Below are 5,872 nucleotides of genomic sequence, written 5' to 3' on the forward strand. Positions count from 1 at the left end.
TAACCGGAGCCTGGATGGACATCTGGTCTCTGACATCTGTTGGCAAGCCCCTCCTGCAGGCAGAGCCAGCTTGTCTCAGGCAAACACTCCTGCCCACACCCACTGGGTGAACAGCTCTGCCCAGGCAGCCCTGATCCCCAGTGCCAGCCTGTGGCCAGCACAAAAGTCTCCCTCTTACAAGCAAGCCTGAGCTAAGCCCTCCTGAGTTCCATGGCTTTCCTCTGCACTTACCCCATTCTATAGCTCATTTATTTTCTGATATTCCAAGAACTTCAACTGTCAGTTGCCTATGGGAGTAACTGTGGTCAAAAAAATACCAAACTGTAATGGAGAGTGGTAACCACCAAATATTTGCACTCGGCTTTGAGGGTGGTGAGCCTCATGGTGAGCTCTTAATGGTGCTCAAGAAAAGACAAGCCCTTCCCTCTGTTCTACAGGCCTCTGAACTGTTTAGATTCTGGGGTGGGGGCAGGGTTAGGGGGACCGGATCCTAAAGAGGAAGCAGGATAATGGCTGGAAACTAAGGGGACAAAGGTCAGATAATAGATATTCCAGCTGACAGGTGCCAGGGACTTTTCACAACACCACGTCTCACATTTTCAAAGTGCCAGCCATCCTACCCTAAGGTATGATGTGGTATCCAAAGACACAGAGAGCCCCAGGTTCAATCCCCAGCACCACAAGACAAAAAGCAACAACAAAGGAGCCTGCACAACAGTGTGATTGCCACCAAGAGCCAAATAGAAGAGAAATAAAGATCAGGCACATGGAGCCCTGATGAACCAGCCTAATTCCATGTTAAGATTGGGAGCCATCTCGTCACAAAGTCATGAAAGTTCATTTATGTTTTACTGTAAAATACCAAGATTTCTATTTGGCCTGGCCATAATTGGATGTTTTAAACAGTTGCTTGGGATTCCTGCCCTTGCTTTGAACTTCCCCATGCCCGGCTCTCCTTGACCAGATGACAACCCTCCCTGAATCCCAGCTGCCCCTCGTTAACTTTGATGTTGGATCTGAGTCTGCTCCCCGCCTTTAGACGTTAAAGGATGTAGATCCTAAACCTGCTATCTGCCCTTGTATTTCACTTACCAGAACCCTGTTATCTCTAAGTTCCCAAGTCACCCCCCATTTTTGATAACTGTTTTTGTGTGTTATAAGGACTTCCCTGTAGTCAGACCAGCTGCTTGCTGTCTTCTGGCCCTGTTTTTCTGAGGGAGGCAGCCCCTGGCCAGGCTTGCTTTTATTTGGTTGAAATAGGATTTGCTGGTTTTTCTTTGCATCCTGGTTCAACACGCCAGGGGACAATAAGAGATATAAGAGATAATCCTGAAAGCTGGACACCCAGGAATTGATGGAAATTATACAGAAGGCTCTGGACTTCTCCGGGACATGATGGAACGTCATATCTACATATTTGAGTGTCTAAGGGCAGCACCTCAGCTGAGAGCTGGCTTACATGAAGAACGTATTTACTAAGTACCTACTGTGTGTCAGAGGCTTTACATGAGTTACTTCAGCTAATTCACATACTATGTTGAAGTACATCCTCAAAACTGTATTATCTGAGCATTAGCGGCACCTTACAGAGGAGTATCCTGAATGTCCTAAGAGATGAAAAACTTGTCCAAGGTCATAATTTCAGTAAGGGGCAAGGATCTCAGAAACTGTCAAAAGGAGCCCAGCCATGATGTGCCCCAGGAGCAGGAGGGAGTGAGGGTTCTGAGAAAGTCAAGTCAGCACTCTCAGACCCTAGGGGGGCCCAGGGTTGCTGTTTCCTGGAGTGGGAGGAGGGCAAGGGGCCAGGCAGAGGCCAGGTTGCAGGAGAAGCTCTGCACTGTGGTCTTTCTCTGACCTTCCTGCCTGCGGGAAACAGAAGAGCCTCAGCCCAGGCCTGCAAGGGGTGCAGAGGAGCATCCGACATTCAGGGGTTGTGCTGGGAGGGCATCAGACAGCAGGGTACAGAGAACAATCAGCTGGGCATCGCTGTCCTCCCTGTCCTTTTCCCTCTCCCTCTATATCCCTATTACCAATTGCTGGTAAAACAAAATGTGTGTGTGTGCTCTTTTTCATTAAAAATAAATAGAACATAAAAAATAGATCATAAGTAAGTAAATAATATATAAAACACCAGATCATAATAAGAGAGTGGGTGGGGTAGTTTCAATAGCTCATTCAGGGAGAAGTGTGCAATTCTGGACAATTTTAGCCAGAGTAGAAAATATCAAATAACTTCAAAACTTTTCTCCTTCATAAAAAAAAAAAAAAATAGCAGCCTATACTTATGGTGACACTCAACAGCATAAGAGGTACAAGAAAGACCCTTTCAAACCTCAATCCCAGTGAAATGTCAGGATCTGAATTCAGTAACAAGGAAGTTGACATGACAGAAATTGGAGCTCTCCCAATGCAGTTATCCAACAATTTATCAATTTGTCAACACCGATTACATACAGTCATTTAATGTCCTGAATGGAGAAGTGGAGCACTGCACTAATTAGGACCTTTAAAAGCTAAGGATTTAACTGGGGATATAGCTCAGCTGGTAGAGTGCTTGCCTCACATGCACAAGGCCCTGGGTTCAATCCCCAGCACCACCACCAAAATAAATAAATAAATAAATAAATAAGCTAGGGCTGATCATGGTGACCAACACATGTAATCCCAGCTACTCAGGCAGCTGAGGTAGGAGGATGCCAGGCAAATTCAAGGTCAGCCTGTAAAAACAGTGGGTTGGGATGCACTTCAGCAGTAGAGTGCCAGTGTCCCTGGATTCAATTGCTAGTACCACATACAAAAAAAAAAAAAAAAAAGCCTGGAGAACAAGATGTCCACAGAGGCCTTGACATTTTTTTCTTTTTCTTTTTTGTTAGAGCTTTATAGTTATACATAGTAGCATGGAAATTGATTTCAGTTCATGACCCTCCCTTCTCCCCCATCCTCTCTCCCCTCTCCCACTCTCCTTCCTCTGCCCTACTCCACTTCCTTTCGCTCATCTATTAATTCATATTCGATTGGCTCTTTGTGTTATCCTATTCTTCTCTCCCTCTTCCCTTGGTTTTAGTCTACCTTCCTCATATGAGAGAACACATTTGACCTTTGAGTTTCTGAGCTGGCTTATTTCACTTAACATGATGTTCTCTTTTTCCATCCATTTACCACCAAAATGCCATAATTTCATTCTTTTTTATGGCTGATTAGAATTCCAGTATATGTATACACCACGATTTCTTAATCCACTCATCTATTGTCAGGCATCTGGGTTGATTCCAACATTTAGCTGTTGTGAACTGTGCTGGTAGAAACACTGAGATGGCTGTATCACTACAGTGTGCTGAATTTAGATCTTTTGGGAGATCCACCAAGGAGCGAGATAGCTGGGTCACATGGTGGTTCCATCGCTAGTTTTTGAGGAACCTCCATACTGCTTTTCAGAGTGTTGAACTAGTTTGCAGTCCCACCAAAAATGTACAAGTGAACCCTTTTCTCCACATCCTCACCAGCATTTATTATTGTTCATATTCTTATGTCATTGTGACTGGAGAGAGAGGAAATTTTAGTGTAGTTTTGATTTGCATTTTCCTGATGCCAAAGATGTTGAGCATTTTTTCATATATTTGCAGGCCATTTGCATTTCTTCTATTGAGAAGTTTGTTTGGTTCTTTTGCCCATTATTGATTGGGTTCTGTGTGTGCGTGCATGTGTGCATGTATGTGTGTATGTGTGTCTCTCTCTCTGTGTGTTTGTGTGTGTCAAGATTTTTTAGTTCCTTTTATTCCTGGGTACTAGTCCCCCATCAGAGGAGCAGCTGGCCAAGATTTTCTCCCATTCTGTAGTCTGTCTTTATTCTCTTGTTCCATTAGCTGTGCAGAAACTTTTTAGCTTGATAGCCCCCCACTTATTGACTCCTGGTTTCATATCTGGTGCCTTGGGGTCTTGTGAGGGAAGCTGGTGTCAGCGTGTTTATGATGGAGTGTCGACTCCATGTTTCCTTCCAGCAGTCATAAAGTTTCTGGTGTCATTCCTGAGACTTTCAGCCATTTCAGTTTCAGTTTTGTGCAGGATGAGGACAGGAGTCTAGTTTCATTTTCTACATAAAGCTAACCAATTTTCCTGCACCATTTGTTTAAAAGGCTGTCTTTTCTCCAAGATATACTTTTGGCCCCTTTGTCAAATGTCAGACAGCCCTAGGCAGATGATTTGTCTCTGTGTCCTCTGTGGTGTTCCATTGGTCTTGGTGTCTGTTTTGATGCCAATTCCATGCTCTTTGTGTTCCCACAGCTCTGTGGCATAATTTCAGATCTGGTATTGCCACAGGCCCCTGATCATCTCATTTCAGTCCTCACCTTAGGGCCCTTGTGCCCCTGGCTTCCCCGATCATGGTCACCTGCCAGTGCCCAGCCCTGCCTCTCCACCCACTGCCCCTGCTGGGCCTCAGCCCCTGTCCTCCACTCTACCAGAGTCTCCACTGGGCCCACAACCACGTGCCAGGGCTGCACTGGTCACCTCGGCTCTCATACACTGCTGTTCCCAGTCTCAGTCAATAGTCCCATCCAGACCCTGGCTTTGCCCTGGGCTCCTTCCTCTGCTGACCCCAGGGCAGTTGATCAAACACCTGATCAATCAGATCCATCACTCAGCACCTCAGATGCAGTGATTTTATTTTATTGTCCAAAAATCCTGGTGGAAAGGCAGAGTGAATCCAGCATCAGCTATTCCTGGCACTTAGTGGTGAGGTCAAGGAAGCAGAGCTCCTAAGCCATGGCTTGTTCTCAGCTCTCCCCCATTTTGTGGAACTGACCCCACCTCACCCTCTCCCTGGCCCAGCCCAGGATGTGCCCTGGATGCTTTCCTGCTGCCCACTGCCCCTCCTCACCCTCTACTGCCTGTGCCGGGTTCCTTCCTGTGCACCATGGCACTTGGGGAGGAAGGTGAACTCTTCTCCCACCTGAAGGCACCATCCATTATTAGCAGTGGGATCTGGCACTGCTGTGCTGTGTGTGGGCGAGTTGCAGTGGGACCAGCTGGTTGACCTCAACCTTCACAAGTTTCCTCCAACCTTCCTGATCCCACTTTCCCTGGTCATTGTCTGCTCTGGGGTCAACTTCCTCTGATATGAGTCAGTCCTCCCTTTCTCCTGAGAATGACTGTAAGGCAAAGCTTTTTCTCTCCTCTATTAACTACTAATATCGTCTTACAGTCAAACCAGATGGGGAACTATTGGTAAGTGAGGACCTCCCATTAGCCCCTCATCCAGTGGCCCATTGCTCCCCCAGCTGAGATGCCTCTTGGCCACCTGCTGCCCTCTCCTTGTCCTCTGTCCCCTCAGAAGCCATGTTAAAAGGGTTCGGATGTTGGGTCACTCCACTGTGGATACAAAGCCTCTGGTTTTCCCGTGGATTATATGAGATCTCTCACCCAATTCTGTTTTCTTCTCAGCCTCATTTTCCTCTCTCCCATTCTTACTGTCTATGTGAGTATTATATGCCTGACAGAGATACTGACTTACAATTTTCTTTTTTGCTGTGTCTTTCCCTGGCCTTGGCATTAGTGGAATCCTGGCCTTGGGATCTGAGTTGGGAAGTGTTCCCCTTCTTCAATCTTTGGGAAGAGTTGGATATAGATGGTGCTACTTCCTCCCTTATATTCGTAGTGTTACCAGTGAAATCATCTGGTCCATGCTCCTTATTCATTATTGATCTATGCAGATTTCAATCTCTTTGTGATTCAGCTTCAGTAGTTGTTTGTTACTAGAATTTATCCATTTCTTCTAGGTTATCAGATAATTGTTCATAATTTTTTATCATGCAGGCACACCCACAGAGCCCTCCAGTGTGGCCTCAGACAAGTTACTTCCCGTCACCCTGATATA

The 5,872-nt window shown here is 46.0% G+C and overlaps 1 non-coding gene across 1 annotated transcript; it reads left to right on the forward strand.

The window, feature by feature from the left end:
- The first annotated feature begins 2,527 nt into the window (after positions 1–2,527).
- Trnav-cac (transfer RNA valine (anticodon CAC)) lies at positions 2,528–2,600 on the forward strand. Its single transcript has one exon. It is a non-coding gene; the product is annotated as a tRNA-Val (tRNA).
- The last annotated feature ends 3,272 nt before the right edge of the window (positions 2,601–5,872 follow it).

Source organism: Marmota monax, unplaced genomic scaffold (assembly GCF_021218885.2).
Source record: "Marmota monax isolate L192 unplaced genomic scaffold, Marmota_monax_Labrador192_F-V1.1 WCK01_AAM20220418_F8-fsc00108, whole genome shotgun sequence".
Lineage (NCBI taxonomy): Eukaryota > Metazoa > Chordata > Mammalia > Rodentia > Sciuridae > Marmota > Marmota monax.